The sequence below is a fragment of the Dasypus novemcinctus genome, chromosome 2 (assembly GCF_030445035.2).
Source record: "Dasypus novemcinctus isolate mDasNov1 chromosome 2, mDasNov1.1.hap2, whole genome shotgun sequence".
Lineage (NCBI taxonomy): Eukaryota > Metazoa > Chordata > Mammalia > Cingulata > Dasypodidae > Dasypus > Dasypus novemcinctus.
In genome coordinates this window covers 50,881,415-50,905,435 of record NC_080674.1, presented here as the reverse complement: position 1 = coordinate 50,905,435, position 24,021 = coordinate 50,881,415, and the positions used below count along the sequence as shown (strand labels likewise).

Below are 24,021 nucleotides of genomic sequence, written 5' to 3'. Positions count from 1 at the left end.
TCACTTTGGGTTGATTTTGCTCTTTTTTTTCCTAGATGCCCCAATTGGGATGCTAGGTCCCTCATTTGATATCTTTCCTCTTTTTCATTGTAGTGATTTAGAACTATAACTTTCCCTCTCAGCACTGCCATTGTGCATCCTATATGTTTTGATATGTTGTACTTTCATTTTCATTTGTCTCAAGATATTTTTTAATTTCCCTTACACCTTCTTCTTTGACCCATTGGTTGTTTTAGAGTAAGTTGTTAAATTTCAACATTATTAGTGGACTTACTAGGTCTCATTCTATTACAGATTTCTAGCTTCATTCCATTGTAGTCAGAGATGCTATATAATTTTAATATATTTAAATCTATTGAAACTTGTTTTATGGTCTATCCTGGAGAATGACTCATGTACACAAGAGAAGAATGGATATTCTGCTGCTACTGAATGAAGTGTTCTATGTATGTCCTTTAGGTCTAGTAAGTGAATAGTAAGTATCTTTCAAGTCCTTTTTTTTCTTTTTTGATCTTTGGTTAGATTTTCTATTCATTATTGAAAGTCATGTATTGAAGTCTCTAACTATTAATGTAGAAGCATGTATTTCTCCCTTATGTCTGTCAATATGTGCTTCATTTATAATGAAGGTCTGCCATTTGATGTATATATATTTATAATTGCTATGTTTTTTATTGAATTGACACTGTTATCAGTATATAGTGAACTTCTTTTTCCCTCATAATAGTGTTTGACTTAAAGTCTGCTTTATCTGATATTGGTTTAACTGCTCCAGCTCTTTTGATTACTATTAGCATAGTATACTTTTTTCCATTCTTTCACTTTCATCTTACTCATGTGAATTTAAGGTGAATTTTATGTAAACAGCATATAGTTGGGCCAGGATTTTTTCCAAGCTGCCAATTTCTGCCTGTTGACTGGAGAGTTTAGAGCTTAATCCATTTCAATTTAAATACTAATAATGCAGGACTTTCTTCTGTCATTTTGTTATTTGGTCTTTGTTACTCTTCTACTTTTTTGTCCCTCAGTTCTTCCATTAATGCCTACTTTAATAATTATTTGACTTTTTATAGTGTAGCATTTTGAGTCCCTTATAATTTCCTTCTGTATATATTTTTGATATATTTTCTTTGTGTTTACCATAGAGCTTAAATATAATACCCACAATCTGTAATAATCATGTCTAATTTGCTACCAACTTAACTTCAATAGCACATGAATACACTGTTCCTATAGCCTTCCATCCTCCCACCTTTTTATTGTACTTGTTACAAATTATATCTTAATACATTGTATATCTAAAACCATAGATTTATCAGTATTTGTATGCATTTGCATTTTAGAACTGTGAGATGTAAAATGTATAGCTATATACCAAAAATAAAATACAATATTACTGGCATTTATAATCACCCATATTGTTACCTTTACTGGAGGTTTTACTTCTTTGCAGTCTTTCAATGCTTTGTATAGTGTCCTTTCCTTGCAGTTAGAAGAACTCCATTTAGTATTGCTCGTAGGACAAATCTACCGGTCACACACCACTCCTTCAGCTTTTATCTGTGAAACTCTTAATTTCTCCCATATTTTAAAAATACAGTCTCTCTGGATATAAAATTCTTGGTTGGCACAATTATTAATCAGTAAAAGGGGTGCTAATGCAAAAATACCAGAAATCTGTTGGCTTTTAAAGGATATTTATTAGGGGTAAAAGCTTACAGCTACCAGGTCATAAAGTATAAGTTACTTCCCTTACTCTGTTGCCATGTGTTGGAGCAAGATGTCTGCTGATGTTTGCAAGGGTTCAGCCTTCCTCTCCTCTTAGGGCTCTATGGTCCAGCTTCTTCCAATATGAGCTGTAGGCTGGGATACGTCTCATCTCTCTCCTGGGGCTTGTTTCTTTCCAGGCTCAGCTGCTCTGCTCTCTCCACAAGGCCAACTGTAAACTGTTAGGCAAAAGGCTCATCTCTCTTCCTGGGGCCTCTGCCACACCTAATAGAGCCTTCTCTCTTTCCTCACATATCTACTTCTCTATGTATTTACTTTCAGGGGCTCCAGGATCAAAACAGGATCCAATTAACTCTTCTGCTGTGCTGTTTTCTGTGAGTCCACACCCACCAAGGGAGGATGACACTCAATATCCTACTGATGTGTCCCAAATAAAGTCTTAATCATAATTTAATCAGGTAAAAGTGAAAACTCTGAATCTAATACAATTTGCCCAGAGGAACAGAAATGTTCACAAACATAATCCAATATCTATTTTTGGAATTGATAAACAATATCAACTGCTGCAGCACCTTAAATATTTTGTCCCACTGACTTCTTGCCTCCATGATTTTTGATAAGAAATCATGTTCTCTTGCCACATTCAGAATGCTCTCCTTCTTAACATTCAATTTTTTGACTAATGTGTGTCTGGGTGTGGTTCTCTTCATGTTTATCCTGTTTGAATTTATTAGACTTCTTAAATGTATATATTCACGTTTTTCATTAAACTTTGGAAGCTTTCTGCTATTATTTCTTTGAATATTCTGTTTGAACCTTCCTCTCTTCTTCTCTGGGACTCCAACAATGTGTATGCTTGTTGGCACTCCACAGGTCTCTTAGGCTCTATTAACTTTTTTCGTGTTTCTTTCTTTCTGATCCTCAACCGAATTATTTCAATTGTCTTGCCTTCAAGTTCACTATTCTTTCTTAAGTCAGCTCCAATCTGCTGTTCAAACCCTGTAGGGAATCTTTCACTTCAGTTATCGTGATCTTAAACTTCAATATTTACATGTGTTTTCTTTTTAAATATCATCCCTTTATTGAGATGCTCATATTGTTCATTCATCATTTTGTTTATCTCTTTTAGTTCTTTCTCCATATTTTCCTTTATCTCCTTCAGAATATTAAAGATCATTTTTTCAATGCTTTCTCCAGTTTGTCCAATATTTGCTAATCTTAGTTGATTGTTTTTGAATTTTTTTCTTACTTCTTTGATAGGCCATCATTTCCCATCTTGGTTGTCTTGTAATCTTTTGTTGCATACTGTACATTTTAAAATTTTTAATGTTAAGTCTGCAATTTAGTCCCTGAGCTGTTTCTTCATTAAGCTTATATCCAGCTAATGGTATGACAGATTTCTTTTGAGCATCAGGATCTATCAAAAACAAACTAGACAATAAAGGAGAAAAAAAAACAAACACCTTTCCCAGTCTTTGCAAATTATCTTTGAATTGGCTCATGCTTTCCTTCAGAATTGAGCTTTCCTATCAAGATCAGCCTGAGGTGAAAGGAAAGTTCAGGTTCCTTTTGGTCTCTTCTGAGTCTGAGTCTTATCATGGGCTTGTGTTGGTGTGTGGCCTTGGGAGTTCCCCATTTACAGGAATCCAAATGTACCTTCTACTTCCTATGAAAAAGACTCGCTCCCACATTCTCTACTGTATGTCTTGAAGCTGATAATCTTTGCCTAAGGTGCTTTGATTTGCTTGTTTCTGCACTGCCTTAGCTTTCTTCAAGCTGCTTTTCTCTGCAGAGCAAGTTCTGGAAAGGTAAGCCACATAGTTTCCTGGTCCTCTTTTTCAGGTGGCCACAACAGATTGACACCAACATACAAGCATTGCAAATTTCCCAGTGAGCCAGAACACATATCAGGGCCAGGGACCCACAATCAGAGCACGGGTTTGCACCATACCACACTGGGGTAGAGTAGAAGGAACCAGCAAGGCTCATATGAGTTTTCCTTACATTTTTAAAGCTGTATTTTCTTGATTTGGCATGGGCCCTGTGACTACAACCCTTAAACAGTTTTCTGGATTTTTGAGAAAGGACCTTACCAGTCTTTTTATAATTATTCAAAGATTCTATGAGGGAACAGTACCCTGCCGTACCTTATATCATCATCTAGGTCAACCACGTCAACCATTAAATATTGATATAAGCAAATGTATTAAAATCTATTAATTTACTTATGTCATATTCTTGTGTATTTAGAAGAAATTCTTTCTTATCCCAAGTGTGGTATGTTGAATTATGTACCCCCTTAAAAGATGTGTTCTTAATCTTTATCTGCCTGACTGTAGGAATAAACCCATTTGTAAACTGAATCTATGGAAGATATATTATCGCTTCAAGTATAGACTCATTTGTGACTAGGATCTTCTAAAATCTGAGTTAGGTTGGCCAAACTGAATCAGTTTGGGTCCTAATCCATATTACTGGAGTCCTTACAAAAAGTCAGAGATCATAGAAAGACACAGGAGCAGAACGTGGGCCTTGCATTGTAACAAAAGTTAGAGATACAAGTCAAGGAACCCCAAGCATTGAGACAAGTTAGCAACCAGAATGCTACAGAGTTTGAAGAAAAAGCATGGCTTTGTTAATACTGCTAGGTTTCAAAACCATGAGACAATGAATGTTTGCTGTTTAACCCAGTTAATTGTATGGCATTTGTCATAAAAGCCTGACAAACTAAGAAGGCAAATTTAAGAAGATATTCTTCTAAATAGACATCTAATACTTCAAAATATACTTACACATTTTGAAATTTAGACTATCTGAAATTTATTTTATTTTATGGGTTTACTTAAAGAATAGGCTTTATTTCTTCCCATATGTGAAGCCAATTGTTCCAATATATATTATTGAATAGTCCATTCTTTCTTCCACAGTATTGTGCTTCTAACTATACTACATATATCCTCTCTTTTTTTTGGACATATGAGTTTAATTATATGCTAGACTATCCAGATGGAATTATATGACAAATGGATAAAAACATGGGTTATAAATTTGGGAGGAAAATTAATCAGGATAGCTTCCTATAAGCCTAATGGTTTATACCTTACCTTCAAAATGTAAAATTACCTTTTAATTATCATTCTTAAAGATATTCTGGAGAAAAAAATATGAATTAAAATCTATAAATTCTTCTTTACTTTTGTTATAGTGTAGTAATTTATCATCTAACCCACAGTGGTCTATCAATTCTGTATGACTTAGTTTCTTCTCCTTAGACATAGCTGATTACAATTCATAAAGCAACAGCTGGCCACAATTCTTTATAACTGTTGCAACTGAGAAAGGTCATTCTTTGATCTGTACATTTTGATGAGTTTTAGCCTCCAAAGGTCTTTTTCCTGATCTTGCTTCACCAACTTTACTTTTTCTTCATTGAATCCTATTTTAGAAGATCTTCATTCACAAATTCATTTTGCAGAGCAATGTATGACCCAAAATCAAGTGATTTATACTTATATGCATTTAGCTTCTTCTTGAAGGTACTTTTCAAATATGTGCTTTCTTCAAACTCACTGTGTATGTGTTTAAAACTTTCTTGAAATTCAAAACATTTTTATTCTGTAGAAGATGCTGGTTTCTCAGAAAAGTTCCGATCATTTTTTTCATTCTCAACTTTAAGATGTTTTACCATGCTATAAGAAGAAATACATGAAGATCTTGTCTTCCTTAAGCATTCTCTAAGTGTTGTACTCATAGGTTGTTGCCTTGAACTTTGTTATGAGGAGACTGATTCTCACAGGGCTGTGGCATGCTAGGAACATCACAGCTGAGTCTGATGGACTTTCTATCTTGGAGGTAAAATCTTGGTTTATCTCTAGGAACAGAGATGCTCTGGATGTAAGAAAGACACGTGATTGGCTTTGTGTGTTTCTCCATTCCACCCTCTATTTCTTCTTATATATGCTTCTTCTATTTCTGAGATGTTTATTCTCTTTTATAGAACTTTATTTCTACCCTACTATGAAATGCATGCTCTTTTAATTATGCATTTATAATACAACTTATTTCTACAGCAGGACCCCTATCTTCACTTTCTTTCTTAGAATTGTCTTGATTATTTTGGATGTGTGTCCTTTAATATGAATATTAAAAATCAGTTTGTGGAACTGCAGGAAAATGGCATTACATTAGGCAGGCAGGGTTAACATTCTTCTGAAAACAAAGGAAAAGAGCCAAAACGTGAGGGAACTATTTTGGGGATCACCAGATTAAGACAGGGCTTCACAACTCCGAGGAGGGTGAGGGACAGAGAGACAAAGAACCCAAAATTAAAAACATGAACTCCCAAACTCACCTGGCAGCCAAGAAGGGCTCCCCTCTCCCATGCCAAAGATATTAAGCTGGAGTAAAACCCCTGGATCACTACAGCTGACTGAAAGGGGAACAGACATCTCTCTCCATGTCAGCTGTTAGAAGAGAAAAGGAAAGGGGAGTTGGGAAGCTTTTCTTCAGTGAATTGGGCAAGCAGAGCCACTTTGAATCTTGGCTCTGGCCAGACCAGAATAAAGGAAAATGGAGATTGAAAGACATGGTGTGCCATCAGGCACCACCTGCGGGCTGGCCTGGAAACTTCATGGACAAAAACTGCTTTTGGTTCTTTCTGTACTCTAACTAATGGGAGAAAATCTGCACCCCATTAGTGAGTCCCTGGTCCAATTTGGTAACTTAAGCTGAGCAATTTTAAAGGCTTAGAACAAGTAGAATTAAATATCAAAGAAGAGCTGTGAAAAAAAAAGCAATAGGCAAGAGAGAGAAATTGGCCATCACAGTAAATTCACCAACATATTCAGATGCTTAGACATCAGAAAAAAATTACAAGCCATACTAGGCAACAGGAAGAGATGGACTAGCCAAAGGAACAAATCAATACCCTGAAGAGGAGAATTAATGACAATTTGTCAGTGATAATCACACAAATGTCCTATATAAATTTAAAGAATTGAAAGAAAATATGACCAAAGAGATAAAAGATATTAAGAAGACACTGCATAAGTATAAAGAACAATAAGAAAGACTGCAAAGAAAAGAAACAGACATTAAGGGAAGGAAAGAAACAATAAATAAGATCAAAAATACATTACTGAAGGGAAGCAGATGTGGCTCAGGTAGCTGAACTCCCACCTACCACTTAAGAGGTCCAGGTTCAGTTCCCAGTGCCTCTTGGAGAAGATGAGCAAGATAGTAAACCAGCACAATGGGTTGGCACACTGAGCTGATGCAACATGATGATGCACTGAAAGGAGGCAACCAAAAGACACAGCAAGGAAACAAAATGAGAGACACAACAAAGCAGGAAGCAGAGGAAGCTTAGGTGATTAGACATCTACTTCCGGTATGGGACCCTGGGTTCAGTTCCCAGTACCTTCTAGAAAGAAGACCGGCACACAACAAATAGACACAGCAAATGCAAAACAACGAAGGGATGGGAAGAAATAAATAAATCTTTAAAAAATACATTAGCAGCACATAAGAGCAGATGTGAATTGCTCAAAGACAGAATTAATAATTTTGAAGACAGAATATCTTAATGGAAAAGACAGGAGAAGAGAAAGAGAAGAAAATGGAAAAAATAGATTGGAGTCTCAGGGAATTGAATGACAATACAAAACATGAAAATATACACATTATTGGTGTCCCAGAAGGAGAAGAGAATGGAAAAAAGGCAGAATGAATATTTAAGGACATATTGGCCAAAAATCCCCAATCTTTATGAAAGACATAAATATCAACATCCAAGATGGACAATGTACCTCAAACAGAATAAATCTGAATAGACTTACCCTAGATACCTCCTATTTCAAATGACAAATATCAGCAATAAAGAAAGGATTCTGAAAGCAGCAAAAGAAAAGAAAAGCACTATATACAAGGGAACCTCAATAAGATTAAGTGCTGGGGAAGTACCTGTGGCTCAATCAGTTGGGCTCCCGTCTACCATATGGGAGGCCCTGGGTTCACATCCTGGGACCTCCTTGTGAAGGCAAGTTTGCCCACATGCTGCAGAGAGCCACCAGCCCACAAGCGCCATGGAGAGCCAACTCAGCAAAGTGACGCAAGAAAAATGCAAACAAGCAAAAACACAGAAAAATGTGCAGCAAATGGACACAAAGAGCAGACAGCAAGCAAGTTGCAAGGGGGGGAGTAAATAAATAAAAATAAAATACAGACACAGAAGAATGCAAAACAGATGGACACAGAAGGCAAAAAGCCTCCAGGGAGGGATTAAAAAATATATATTAAGTGCTGACCTCTCATCAGAAACAATGGAGGAGGGAAGAAAGTGGTGTGATATATTTAAGGTACTGAAAGAGAAAAACTATCAGCCAAGAATTCTGTATTGGGCAAAGCTGTCCTTCAAAAATAAGGGTGAGTTCAAAGTATTCCCAGGCAAAGAAAAACTCATAGACTATGTTACCAAAAGACCAGAATGATAAGAGATACTAAAGAGATGGCTGCAGCCTGAAAGGAAAAAAAACTGGGTGAGAGATTTGAGAAGAGAATAGAAATGAAAATTATTAGGAAGAGTAAATTAAAGGGTAAGAATACAGACAATAGTACATATGACAAGAGAAATCAAAGGAATAATGGAAAAAATAAGTAATGACTTTACAGTATTAACATTGAATATTAATGGCTTGAACTCCACAATGAAAAGACATAGACTGATAGAATGGATAAAAAAATATATGAGCTATCTATACATTGTCCACAATAGACTCACCTAAGACATAAACACAACCAGGTTAAATAAACAAGGTTGGAAAAAGATATTTCAAGCGAATAGTAACCAAAAAAGATTTCGACTATTGAAACTATTATCACACAAAAGAGATTTTAAATGCAAAACTGTTATAAGGGATGAAGAAGATCATTAAATATTAATAAAAGTGGCAATTTACCAAGAAGAAATAACTATACTAAATATTTATGCACCTAACCTCAGTGCCCCAAGATACATGAGGCACACACTGGCAAAGCTGAAGGGAGAAATAGATGCCTCTACAATAATAGCTTGAGACTTCAATACACCACTCTCAGTATTGGATAGAACATCTAGACAGAGAAATAAAGAAACAGAGAATTTAAATAATAAGATAAATGAACTAGACCAAACAGACATCTATAGAGTATTGCACCCCAAAACATCAGGATATGCATTCTCCTCAAGTGATCATGGATCCTTCTCAAGGATAGACCACATGTTGGCTCATAAGACAAGTCTCAATAAATTTTAAATATTTGAAATTATACAAATCACTTTCTCTGATAATAACAATGAAGCTGGAAATCAATAATGGATGAAAAGGGGACAAATTCATAAATACATGGAGGTTAAACAGCACACTCTTAAATAATCTGTAAGTCAAAGGAGAAATTGAAAGCAAATTCAGCAAATATTTTGAGATGAAAGAAAATGAGAACACAACATGTAAAAACTTATGGAACACTACAATGGCAATATTGAAAGGGAATTTTATAGCCCTCAATGCTTACATTAAAAAGAAAAGATCTAAAATTGAAGGTGTAACTGCATACCTAGAGGAACTAGAAATGAACAACAAACTAATCCCAAACCAAGCCAAAGGAAAGAAATAGTAAAGATCAGAAGAGAAATAAATTTATTCAATAAAAAAATAGAATCAGCAAACCAAAAGTTGGTTCTTTAAGGACAAAAAAATTGACAAACCCTTATCTAGAAGAGAAAAGACTCAAATAAATAAAATTAGAAATGAGAGGGGGGACATTACCATTGACCCCACAGAAACAAGAGAGAGCATAAAAGGGTATTATGAATAACTGTATGCCAAAAAACTAGACAATGTAGATGATAGGGGCAAATCCTAGAAACACCTGGACCATACACACTGGTCCCAGAAGAAATAGAAGACCTCAACAAACCAATCTAAAGTGAAGAGTTTGAAACAGTCATCATAAACCTCCCAAAAATGAAAAGCCCCAGACCAGATGGCTTCACAGTGAATGCAACCAATCATTCAAAGATGATCTAATACCAATCTTGCTCAAGCTCTTCCAAAAAATTTAACAGAAAGAATGATACCAAACTCATTCTGTAAAGCTAACATCACCTGTATAAGTCAGCCAAAGAAGTGCTGATGCAAAATTGCAGAATCTGGTTGGTTTTTATAAAGGATATTATTTGGAGTAGGAGCTTACAGATACCAGGCCATAAAGCATAAGTTACTTCCTCACCAAAGTCTATTTTCACGAGTTGGAGCAAGATGGCTGCCAACGTCTGTGAGGGTTCAGGCTTCCTAGGTTCCTCCCTTCTAGGGTCTTGCTTCTTCCTGGGCTCAGGGAGCTTGCTTCTCTTTCCTCTGTGAGCTTACTTCCTGGGGCTCCAGGTTGAGGCTTCAGCATTAAACTCCAGCCTCAAAACTCTAACATCAAAAACATCCAACTCTGTCCTTTGCTGTGCCTTTTATCTGTGAATCCCCATGCCAAAGAGTGGGGACTCAACACCCTACTGGCACAAGAGGTTTACATAATTACCTAATCAATTAAACCTATGACTCCAATGTAATCTAATATGCCCAGAGAAAAATCAGTTTACAAACATAATCCAATATTTCTTTTTGGAATTCATCAATATATCAAACTGCTACATCACCTTAATACCAAAACCAGATAAAGATATTACAAAAAATATAGTACTATAAAAACACTATATTCATTAGACCAATATATATAATGAATACAGATACAAAACTTCTCAACAAAATACTTGTAAATCAAATCCCAAAGCACATTAAAAGAATTATACATCACAATCAAGTGGGTTTTATCACAGGTCTGCAAGGGTGGTTCAACACAAGAATATCAAGTAGTGGAATAAATCACATTGATAAATTGAAGAAAAATCACATGACCCTCTAGATTAATGCAGAAAAAGCATTTGACAAAATACAGCATCATTTCTTGTTAAAAGCACACCAAAGATAGAAATAGAAGGAAACTTTCTCAATATGAAAAACTTACAGCTAATATTATACTCAATGATGAAAGATTGAAAGCTTCCCTGCTCAGATCAGCAACAAGACAAGGATGCCCATTGCTAACATTATTATTCAATATTGTGATAGAAGTTCTAGCTAGAACAGTTAGGCTAGATAGAGAAATAAAAGGCGCCCAAATAAGAAAGGTAGAGGTAAAACTTTCACTAGTTGCTGATGGTGATGTGATCCTATATCTAGAAAATCCTGAAAAATCCAAAAGAAAGCTACTAGAAGTAATAGATGAATTCAGCAAACTGGTGGAATATAAGATTAATACTCAAAAATCAACAACATTTCTGTACAGTAGTGATGTGCAATCTGAGGAGTAAATCAGAAAAAAATCCATTTATAAAAGTGACTGAAAGAAACTTAGGAATAAACTTAACTAAAGACATAAAGGACCTGTATTCAGAAAACTACAAAACATTGTTAAAAGAAACCAAGGAATATTTAAATAATTGGAAGGACATTCCATGTTCATAGGTTGGAGACTAAACATCATCAGTTCTTCCCAAACTGATTTACAGATTCAACACAATCCCAATAAAAATCCCAACAGCCTTTTTTGAATTAATGAAAAAAACAATTAAAAAATTTATTTGGAAGGGTAAAAAACACCCAATAGCCAAAGATGTCTTTAAAAAAAAAAAAAGAATGGTGTTGAAGAACTCTCACTTCTGGATTTTAAAGCATATTACTTAGCTACATGGGTAAAAACAGCATGATACTAGAATAAGAACAGATTGATAGACCAATGGAACTGAATTGAGAACTTGGAAATATACCATCATAGCTACAGTCAAGTGATTTTGACAAGGCTGTTAACCCTCCCAGCTGGACCAGAACAGTTTAGTCAACAAATGGTTTTTGGAGAACTGGATAGCCATATCCAAATGAATGAAAGAAGACTCCCATTGGTGGACTTGGCCCAGTGGTTAGGGTGTCCGTCTACTACATGGGAGGTCCGCGGTTTAAACCCTGGGCCTCCTTGACTGGTGTGCAGCTGGCCCATGCGCAGTGCTGATGCACGCAAGGAGTGCCCTGCCATGCGGAGGTGTCCCCGCGCAGGGGAGCCCCACGTGCAAAGGAGTGCACCCCATAAGGAGAGCCGCCCAGTGCGAAAGAAAGTGCAGCCTGCCCAGGAATGGTGCCGCACACACGGAGAACTGACACAACAAGATGACGCAACAAAAAGAAACACAGATACCCCTGCCGCTGACAATAACAGAAGTGGATAAAGAAGACGCAGCAAATAGACACAGAGAACAGACAACCGGGGCAGGAGGGGCAGGGGGGGGCAGGGAAGGGGAGAGAAATAAATAAAAACAAATCTTTTAAAAAAAAGAAGACTCCCATCTCACACTGAATACAAAATTAACTCAAAATGCATGAAGGACCTAAATATAGAACAGCAGGCATAAAACTACTAGGAGAAAATGTAGGAAAACATCTTCAAGATCTTGTGGTAGGCGGTAGTTTCTTCAACCTTACATCCAAAGCAGGATCAACCAAAGAAAGAATAGATAAATGGGATCTCCTCAAAATTAAACTTTTTCATCTCAAAGGACTTTGTCAAAAGGGTTAAAAGGCAGCTGATTCAATGGGATTAAATATTTAGTAATCACATGCCTGATATTCATGATATATAAAGAGATTATACAACTCAACAGTAAAGAGTCAAATTCTCTGATTAAAAAATGGGCAAAAGATTTGGAAAGGCAATTATCCAAAGAACATATACAACTGGAAATGAAACACATGCAAAAATGTTCAATATCACTAGCAATTAGGGAAATGCATTTCAAAACTACAATGAGATATCATTTCACACATGTTAGACTGGCTGCTATTAAAAAGACAGAAAACCGTAAATGTGGGAGAGGATGTGGAGAGATAGGGATGCATATTCACTGTTGGTGGCAATGTAGAATGGTACAGTCGCTCTGGAGGACTGTTTGGCAGTTCCTAAGGAAGTTGAACATAGATTTCCCATGTGACCAGCAATACCATGGCTATAAATAAGCCCAGAAGACCTGAGAGCTGTGATGTTCATAGTGGCATTATTCATGATAGCCAAAAGCTGCAAACCAGGTGTCCATTATCTGAGAATGGCTAAACAAATTGTGGTGTATTCACATGATGGAATATTATGCAGCAGTAAGAAGAAATGAAGTTATAAAGCATATGACAACATGGATGAATCTGGAGGACATTATGTTGAGTGAAGCAAGCCAGACACAAAAGAACAAATACTGTATGATTGACTGTTATGAACTACTAAATATAGTGTGTAAACTCATGGAATTAATAATTAGAACATATGGACTAAATATATTAAGTAAATTAATTCCATGATTTTACATAAAATATTTAGTTCATAGCAGTGCATTCAAACAGCCTTCTTTGCAGAAATGGAAAACTAATGATCAGATTTATATGGAAGGGTCAGAGACCCTGAATACCCAAAACCATCTTGAAAAAGGGGTTTAGTCTTGCCTCTCTAATTTTAAAACCTATTCCAAAGCTATAGTAATCAAAACAGCATGGTACTGGCACAAGGGCAGCCATATAGATCAAGGGAATTGAATTAAGAGTTCAGAAATCAACCCTCATATTTATGGATAACTAATTTTTGAGAAGAGGGAAAGACTTTTCCTTAGGAAGTAATAGTCTCTTCAACAAATGTTGCTGGGGAAATCTCCCTTTTAAAAATAAAAATCCCTATATCACCCCTTATACAAAAAAATCAACTCAAAATCAATCAAGACCTAAATATAAGAGTCAGAACTATCAAACTCCTAGAAGAAGATGTAGGGAAGTATCTTCAGGACCTTGTGTTAGGAATGGTTTCTTAAATTTTATACTCAAAGTGCAAGCAATGAGAGAAAAAAATCAGTAAAAACAAATGACTCAATTAAAAAATGGGCAAAAGACCTGAAAAGGTATTTCTCCAAAGAAGATATACAAATGCCCAAAAAGTACAGGATGCTCAACATCATTACTCATTAGGGAAATGCAAATCGAAATCACAATATGGAGCAGATGTGGCTCAAGCGATTAAGCACCTGCCTCCTACATGAGAGGTCCCAGGCTCGGTTTCCGGTGTCTCCTGAAAAAACAGAAAACAAAACAAGCAACAAGCAAAACAAATGAAAGAGCCAACTCAGGAAAGCCAATGTGGCTCAGTGGTTGGGTGCTGATTTCCCACATACAAGGTCCCAGGTTCAATCTCCAGGCCCTGGTACCTCAAAAAACAAAAATAAATCACAATGAGATACCATTTTCACATGCATTAGAATGGTTGCAATTAAATAAATGGAAAATTACAAATATTGGAGAGGAGTTGTAGAAATACAAACACTCATTTGGTGTTCATGGAAAAGCAAAATGGTGCAGCCACTGTGGAAGACTGGCAATTTATCAGAAAGTTAAGCATAGAATTACCATATGACCCATCAATCCCACCACTAGGTGTATACCCCAAAGAATTGAAAGCACAGACTCAAACAGATATTTGCACAGCAATGTTCATAGCAGCATTATTCGCAATTACCAAAAGATAGGGCCAACCCAAGTATCTATCAACCAATGAAAGATGAACAAACTGTGGTATATAAATACAATGGAATCCTAGTCAGTGGTTAAAAAAAAAAAAAAGGAATGAAATTCTGACACATGTGACAACATGGATGAACCTTGAAGACACCATATTGAGTGAAATAAGCCAGACACAAAAGGACCTATATTGTATAATCTCACTGATATTAAATAATTATAATAAGTCAGAATCTAGAATACGGTTTACTAGGGAATGAGAAGAGAGAATAGGATGTTAATGCTTAAAATGTTTCTGTTTTCTGGGGCATCTGCCCTCAGTTGTTGTCAGTATTGATTATTAATGACTCACAGCTGCCTCTTTCTCCAAAGAATTGCTCTTAACCAATTGGAGTTGCCTCTGCAGTGAAGTGAGTTACCTCCTCCCACTCTCCAATCCTTAAAAATTCAGCTGACTTACATCAAGGTGGATAATTCTGTAGTGTGATATAAGTTCCAGAACTTCCCCTGTGGGTCAGAGCAGGGATGATTTTACCTGAGATCTCATCTTTACTTGGTCCCTTCCCCTAAGTCCCTATTCTGCTGATCCTATATTCCTCCATCACTTACAGATTTTTTATTTTTTGTTTTTCTTTCCCTGTAAAGCACTCATATCCCTATCTCAGTTTCTTCTTTTAGGAAATATGACATGAGTACAATAGTTCACATAATACCCGATGTTTAACATTTTACTTGTTTGTTTTTGTGTGTTCCCTCTCTGTATAACTATACTTTTATTTATAAATATACATATGTTTATGTTTCTATGTGCATGTATGTGAATGTACATTGCTATATCTTCTGAAAGTAATTTGCAGACATCATTGTAAGTCAACTTTAGTATCTCAGCAAAAATCTCCTCCACTTAAGGAAATTTTTCTACCACAATTTTTATATAAGATTTTATTCTTCAATCTCTTAATTTTATTGCTTTTTAAACTTTTGACATCAAATTCACATAAAAGTTTTGAAAATTGTACAAAGATCTCCGTAAAACTTAGTTTCACCAATTAGTAATATTTCTGAACAATTTGAGAATAAATTAATGACATGTAGGCCCATTATTCCTGAACACTGTAGTTTGTATTGCTTAAATGCAAGGATTTTCTTCTACATAACCACAATACACCATCAAAATCTACAAAACTAACATAGACCTAATATTATCATCTAATCCAAAGGCCTCATTCCATTTTGCCATTTGTCCCAATAATGCCATCTTTAGGTTCAAAGTTCAATCAAGAATCATAGGTTGAATTTATTTGTCACTTCTCTTTAATTTCCTTCAATTTGGCACAGTTCCCCAATCTTATTGCCTTTCATTTTTTGGCATTTTTTAAAGAAAATAGGCAGGTTACTTGAAAGAGTAGTGCTCTATTTAGATATATCTGATGTTTCCCCATGGGTGATGCATTTTTTTTTTTAAGAGCACCACAAAATTAAGAATCTGTGCAGAAAATTGCCATAGTTTGAGAAATTCAATCTTATGTCCACTTATTCTTCCTACATATTTTCCATTTATTCTTCCTACATCATTTTGTGTTTTCCTTATCCTTTTTTATTTTTCTTAAAATATACCTTCCATTCTTTTTCATTTTCCTGTAATTATGTGAATATTAGACATTTGTTGGACCTTATTATTCTAACCTATATCCCTCAAACTTTTCTTCTGACAGTGGTTACAAAGTTGTAAATCTCTCGATCTTTATATATCTGCATCACATTTTTTACCTCTTTAATAATCACTTATCTGGATAAAAGTTTTCTTTAACAGTGCACTTATTCCATCATTTTCTGCCATCTATTGATGTTAGTAAGAAATTTCATGAAAATATATCTCTAGTTACATTTACAGATATTTTTCTCTCTTTTGGCTTTAATGATTGATAATAAGGAATTTCAATAAAATTTGACTACATATTTATTCCTTTTCATTTCCCCTACTTTGAACTTTCAGTAATCCTCAATAGGAAGACTCCTGTCTTTTTTTTTTTTCTTTGATTTTGGGAAATTTTCATCCTCTATCTCATCTCCTTTTTAGGAATTTCTTGTTATACTTTCCTTTCATACTTTCTATCTCCTTATAATTTTGCCTTGCATTCTGAAAGATTTCCTCAGAATTGTATCTCAAATTACTAATTCTATTTTCCTCTCATCCTTCTGTACATTGAGTAAAGTAAATCTCCTCTATCATTTCTAGAAATTGTATTTGTTGTTTCAAATCAATGTGTTCTTTAGCCCTATATCATCTTGTTCTTGTTTATGGTCTCTACTTTTGTTTTATGTCTTTGTATATTTTAAACTTTTTTATTTTAAACTTTCCTTCACATGTTCTAATGTCTTTAGTTATTGAGATACAAATTTAACTGTTCTTCATGGTGGCTTATTTCCTAATGGGACTTGTATATATTGACTCTAATTTAATCCTCTTTTGGCATTGTGTTTTTGTAAGTTTCACATGTGCTCTAGATTATGAAGCATTCTTATAAATCAGTTTTACATTTTCTTCAGCTAGGGTCTCTGTACCACAAGGACCTCTCATCTGAATGCAGTACAGACCTTGGTTTCTGATTTCTCATAGGTGATATTTTTTTCCATCTGACTTTAACTGATAAGCTTTCTTTTTAGTTCGCTAGGTAGATTTGCTCTGATCCTCTTTTAGAATGTGGACTTTTTCTGGTTACTGGTAGCTCAATTCCATTTTCTAGCAAATTTAGGCCCTTTGTCAGGCTCCTCTCCTGAGCTAGTGTTAAAACACAGCCTCCAATTTTTCAGGCCTGTATTTTGACTACCATATTTCTCTATGAGTTTCCTCTGTGTCTGGCATCTGAAGAATTTCCCTTGTTTCAAGCTCAAAAATATTTTTATTATTTTGCTTTGTTTTCCTGTTGTTTTATATTTTATCTAGTATTGAATAATTTAAAGTTGGAGAGAAAATTTTCTTTTATAGTTTGGCCCACCATACATACAAATTCTTTAGGATTACTTTCCACAGTGACTATTGCTTTTTCATGGGTTTTTTGTTTTGTTTTGTTTAACCGCCCCCCCCCCCCCCGACCCCGAGGCTTTTGGGTGCTGTCTGCTCTCTCTGTCCATTCGCTGTGTTTTCTTCTGTGTCTGTATTTTTTTTTAAGATTTATTTTTTTCTCTCCCCTTCCCCCCGCTCCCACCAGTTGTCTGCCTTCTGTGTCCATTTGTTGTGTGTTCTTCTGTGTCCTCATGTATTCTTGTCAGCGGCACCTGGAATCTGTGTCTCTTTTTCTTACGTCATCTTGCTGCGTCAGCTCTCTGTGGCACTTGTGGGCTGGCGGCACGTTTTCACGCTGGGCAGCTCTCCTTGCATGTGGCACTCCCCTACACGGGGACACCCCTATATGGCACAGCACTCCTTGTGCACATCAGCACTGTGCATGGGCCAGCTCATCATATGGGTCAGGAGGTCCTGGGTTTGAACCCTGGACCTCCCATGTGGTAGGTGAACATCCTATCTGTTGGGCCATATCCACCTCCCTGTATTTTATTTTTATTTATCCCCCCCCCACTCCCCCCCCCCCGCCCCTGCGGCTTATTTTGCTGTCTGCTCTCTGTGTCTGTTCACTAGACACTCTTCTGCGTTTTTGATTGTCACCCTTTTTCTGTTGGGTCACCTTGTTGAGTCAGCTCTCCGTGGCACTTGTGGGCTGGCGGCACTCCACGGTGCCTGAGCTGATGGCTCTCTGCAGCATGCGGGTGAGCCTGCCTTCACAAGGAGTCTCTGGGACACAAACCCAGAGCCTCCCATATGGTAGACAGGAGACCACCTGATTGAGCCACAGCTGCTTCCCATGACTATTGCTTTTTTAAAAATATGATATTGGTAATCACTTCTTAAGCAAGTTAATATGCAAAATTCACACGCACATACATACACACTAAGAAAACAGTACTATGAGCCCTGTACTCAGTTTAGAAAGGTGTACACAGGCAATTAATAATACTTAAAAAGAATATAAACCATCTTTTCTATATAATATCCTGTAAATCAATATTACATTTCACAATAGCAACAATGTAGAAAGCACGAGAGTTAGATCAAAAAGCCATGCTAAGGTGCCAACACAGAACTCTCATGTTCTTTATGTTTTTACTGAGAAAATATTTTAAAAGTTGTTCCAGTGGCTCTGATGCTTTTAGTTACAACCCCTGGGTCAGAGGTTTGCACTTCCTTCACAGTGTTCATAGATCAACTCCTCACCCAGAAACCTGGGAAATTTTCTTTACTGCTCAGTTTACTGACATTAACTCTCTAACATGAAAGAATGCTGAATAAAATGGTAGCAGGTTTTTTTCACTTGTAAAATGGATATAGTAATACCTATTTGATAGGTTTTTTGTATTAGGGAAGTTGTGAGCTTACAAAACAACCATGCAGAATTTGCAGAATTGCCATACATCACCCCTCCACCAATACCTTATATTGTTGTGAAACATTTGTTACAAATTATGAAAGAACATCATCAGACTATTACCTTTAACTGCAGACCATAGCTTACATTCGGTATATTTTTTCCATACACCCCCTATTATTAACACCATGTATTTGTATTGTTCATTTCTTACAGTTTATGAGAGAACAAGCTCATATTTATACTGTTAACCACAGTCCATCTTCTACCACTTAGTTCACTGTGTTATACAGTCCCATGCCCCATGCAATCTATCCAAAGTGTACACTCAATGGCTCTCACTTTCATCACATAGTTGTACAGTTCCCACCTCAGTAAATTGTTAACGTTTTCCATAGTCCAAAAGAAAAAAATCCCATATCCCCTGTTATTGACACCTAGCATTAATATTTCACCTTCTTTGACATTGATGCAAGAATATTACATTACTGCTGTTAACTATAGTCCGTAAATTACATTAATTGTACTTTTTCTTTGCATTATCATATCTTACCATCTTGTAATTGTGACATACATTTGTTCTAGTTCATACATGAATATTCTTGTATTTGTAGTATTTACCACAATCCTTACCACCTCTGGGTTCACTATGTTTTTTAATCCCTAGACTATTCTCTAGCTTTCTTTCAGTTGACATTTATGTCCCTAAACTTCCCTTTTCAGCCACAAACCCATTTATAAACATCTTGTTAGTTATATGTATTACCATCAACTTTATCCATTTCTCCACTTTTATAGTCAAGCTAATTACATATTCTACATACATTACCCATCAGTACACCTTTCCAGCACGCATCCTACTTCCTTGTAACCTATACTCCAGGTTTTAACTCCATGTGTTTATTTTTCATATTTAGCTCACATTAGTGAGATCATATGATATTTGTCCTTTTGTGCCTGGCTTATTTTACTCAGCATAATGTCCTCCAGGTTCATCCATGGTATCATATGTGTCCCATTTCACTTCTTATAGCAGGAGAGTATTCCATCATAAATATTTACCACATTTATCGGTTGATGGTTGTCCTCATTTTTTGCCTATTGTGAATAACTCCGCTATGAACATTGGTGGGCAAATGTCTGTTAACATCATTGTTTTCAGTTCTTAAGAATATATTCCAAGTGGAGGGACTGCTGGATCATACAGCAGTTCTATATTTAGCTTCCTGAGGAGCCGCCAAACTGTTTTCCACAGAGGCTGCACCATTCTACATTTCCACTGACAGTTAAGGAATGTTCCTATTTCTCCATATCCTCTCCAACAGTTGTTGTTTTATATTTTTTTCAATAACGATCACTCAGTAAGGTGTGAGATGATTTTTCATTTTAGTTTTGATTTGCATTTCCCTAATTGCTAGTAATATGGAACATTTTTTCAAGTGCTTTTTTTGGCCATTTGTATTTTCTCTTTGGAAAAATGTCTATTGACCATTTTTTAATTGGACTGCTTGCTCTTTTTTTGTTGTTGTTGAGTTGCATGATCTCTTTATATAGCATGAAAATCAAACCCTTGTTGGCTATGTGGTTTCCAAATATTTTCTCCCATTGAATGGGCTGCCTTTTCAAGTTCTTGACAAAGTCCTTTGAAGCACAAGTGTTTAAGTTTAAGGAGGTCCCATTTATCTATTTTTCCTTCCATTGCTATGTTTACAATGTAAGTTTTATGAAACCACCACCTACTACCATGTCTTTAAGATGTTACCCTATATTTTCTTATAGGAATTTTATGGCTCTAGCTTTTATAGTTAGGTCTTTGATACATTTGAGTTAATTTTTGTATAAGGTGCGAGACAGGGATCCTCTTTCTTCCATTTGGATAGGGCTATTCAGCTCTCCCAGCTTGATTTGTTGAATATATTGCTCTGCCCCAGCTGGGTGGGCTTGACAGCCTTGTCAAAAATCACTTGACCACATCACTGAGCAGAGTCAGAGAGACAGATAAAGCAGATACAACCCCCAGATATTGGTTCCTTTGAGGGCTAAAGAGACCCATGGGAGTTATGGTCATGGCCGATGGGGTTAACTACCAGGGCAGATGGCCCCTCTTTGGAAATGGTGTTTATGTGTGATGAATCTGGACTCAGATGGGATCTCCCTTCATAAGACTTTCATGCTAATGTGCTGGAGGTGCAGTTAATGTTGGGGTTTAAGATATATTTAGGGGATTTGAATCTCTGGACTGACAATGTGATAGCCAGATCCTGAGCCTCAACAGACTCCAGCACCTACAATCTGATTTATTGGACTTACCACACTCAGCTAAGATGGAGGTGAAGAAGGACAACCACCACACCATGGAGCCTAGAGTGATTACAACTGAAAATGGGAGGATGGCATCCAGCATCCAGGTGGAATCTGAGCCTCCTCTTGACATAAAGGTGCAATGGACACAACCAATCCAGTGTCCACATAGAAGAGGTGGCATTGGATTGGGAAAAGTGGACATAATGGACAAAGGGTATGGGGAAAGGCAGGAAGAGATGAGAGGTGGAGGCGTCTTAGGGACATGGAGCTGCCCTGGATGGTGCTTCAGAGGTAATCACCGGACATTGTAAATCCTCACAGGGCCTACATGATGGAATAGAGGAGAGTATGGGCCATGATGTGAACCAATGTATATGAGGTGCAGAGGTGCCCAAAGATGTACTTACCAAATCCAATGGATGTGTCATGATGATGGGAACGAGTGTTGTTGGGGGGGGGGAGAGGGGGGGTGGGGGGGTGGGGTTGAATGGGACCTCACATATATATTTTTAATGTAATATTATTACAAATTCAATAAAAAATAAAAAAATTTAAAAAAAAAAAAAAAAAAAAAAAAAAAAAAAAAATCACTTGACCATAGATGTGTGGGTCTGTTTCTGAACAATCAATTTGGCAGCATTGGTCTATATGTCTACCTTTATTTGGTGGGTTTTTGAGAGAATTAAATTTGAGTATGCATATAAATGCACATAGTAAACGTTTAACAAGTAGTAGCCACTTTTGCTTTTACTGTATTTAATTTCTTTCATAAACTGCTCCCCTTAACCAACTGTTCCATCCTCGTGGTCTCCTCACCACTAGTTACTAGTTTGGAAAACAAGTTGAAACTTAAACTTTAAAATATACATACAAGAATCCTTACTCATAAATAAGAAAATTATAGAAACTCATCAAACACAATTTAACCGAAAATATTTTCCAATGTTAAAAGATAAGCATTTTCAATGATCCTTATGTATACACCATTACCAGAAAAGTGGGAAATTTTAAATAAATGAATTTTTGTATACCAAACTCATATAGCTTAACTGAATTTTTTACAGAAATCTTTCTAAAGTGTATTGCACATATCCCTCCTTCCTAGTCAGTATATACCACATCTAACTACCTATATGTGCATGATACCAGATTATTGGTAGTTAAATCACCATTGTCCTAGATTTGTGTCTTTTCTCACAGGACTATATATATAGTGTTTTAAACTATTTGTAATTTACAAAATGACTTCTGCTTCTTTAAGACAGTCTCTTAAAACTGGATCGGGGGCTGGGATATTGAATAGAGATGAAGTAAGTTTTGGGTTTTAGTCTGTTGGCAAAATATCCAGTAGAAAGAATACAATCACAGTTGCCTAAACTTGTATCTAATTGACTGATGTTCCATCTTGAAAATTGGAAAGTTTCTGAACTTTTCATTTTTCTCACTTGTCAGGATGCAGTAATTGGATCCCATTCCCTGAGATTCTCAATCAGTAGCTACATCTGAAACAAATAACATATTTGACTCTGATGCAGATGGTCTGTAGACCACACTTTAAGCAAAACTCTCCAGGCTTTCTGTGGTAGTTAATAAAACTATACCAAAGCTAGTGTCCTTATATGATGCTCAGGCAAGGGAGGACAACATATATCTTTGGCATATATCAAAACCAAAGGGGACAATGAAACACTGTGGGAAGAATAATACTGAGGGAATCACATTCTAATTCCAGCTGGGTCAGTAACCTGGCTGGATGACTGGGTTATTTCACCTATTGGCCTTAGCTTCCTTACGAGTAAAATAATGGGCTTAGAGAAGCTGCAGAGTCCTTAAAACGTCTTTCATCATTCTTCTGTAAACAGTCTATCAATTAATTGAGCTTTCACAAGGCTTGTCACCAGTAGATAAAATTATATAATGTGTTCTTTACCTAGTCTCCGGAGTAATTTTTATAAAATGAAAAACGTATTTTATAACATACAAATCAGATATTTCTGATTATCCCTACAATGGCATTCTGTTACTCTACAGATCACTCCAAACACCTCACCATGCTTTATGAAGTCTCTCTAATTCCTGACATTACTTTGATTCATGCTTCCTTGCCTGACATTCATTGCAATATGATACTGTGCAATTATTTATTTGATTCCGACTTGTCTGTCTCCCTTTAGAGAGTAAACTCCATGAAAGCAAAACTTTTTGCATTTTGTTTACCACTGAGCCTCTAGAACTTAAAACAATGTCCAGCCCAACATATAAATTGAGCGAAGAAATAGAAGGCATCAAAGCATTTAGCATTATGTTTGAACCACAACATTTTTCAGGTCTCCATTGCACCAAGTCCGTTAAACTAAATTAGCCCTTGATTTCTCTTAAACAACTGACAAAAGAGCCAATCACTTTGAGGTACATATAATTATTTATTTGAAAAATGCCTACTAAGTATTTCTGTGCTCAAACTTAACTAGTAATCAAAAATCTAAAGATAATGTAGCAGTTAATTGCTAGTAACCTGAAATATTAGCATATTTTTCTCCTTCAAGCTCCTTTTGACAATCAACTTTGCTTCATCTACTCTCATAGTAAATTTTTATAGAATTATTTCTTTCTCTGAGGATAAATGTAGGTCTTAAAAAAATCAGTTGTAGTCATTTTAATCTGAACTTCAAGTCTCAAGGAAATGGTATCTTTGAAAAGATGGTGTCTAGGTAGGTACAAAGTCTAATGTCTGTACCTGCACCATAAACCTCAGCTTCTAAGCTCTGGCCTCTCATGCTCTTCTCCGGCATTATCCCTTTCTCCCTTGCCACTGACCTCTTTGCTATCACTTAACTTGAAAAACTTTCACTTGACTCTGCTGCCCCCTCTAGATACACATTTTTCCTTTTTCTTTCTTTGTCCAAGTACTCCAAGGAGTGGTCAGCTTTCATGGTCTA

General features: G+C 36.2%; 1 pseudogene; it reads right to left on the bottom strand.

Annotated features, from left to right (window-relative positions):
* Nucleotides 1-4,854: 4,854 nt before the first annotated feature.
* LOC101420049 (swi5-dependent recombination DNA repair protein 1 homolog) lies at nt 4,855-23,874 on the bottom strand (annotated as a pseudogene).
* Between the last annotated feature and the right edge of the window lie 147 nt (nt 23,875-24,021).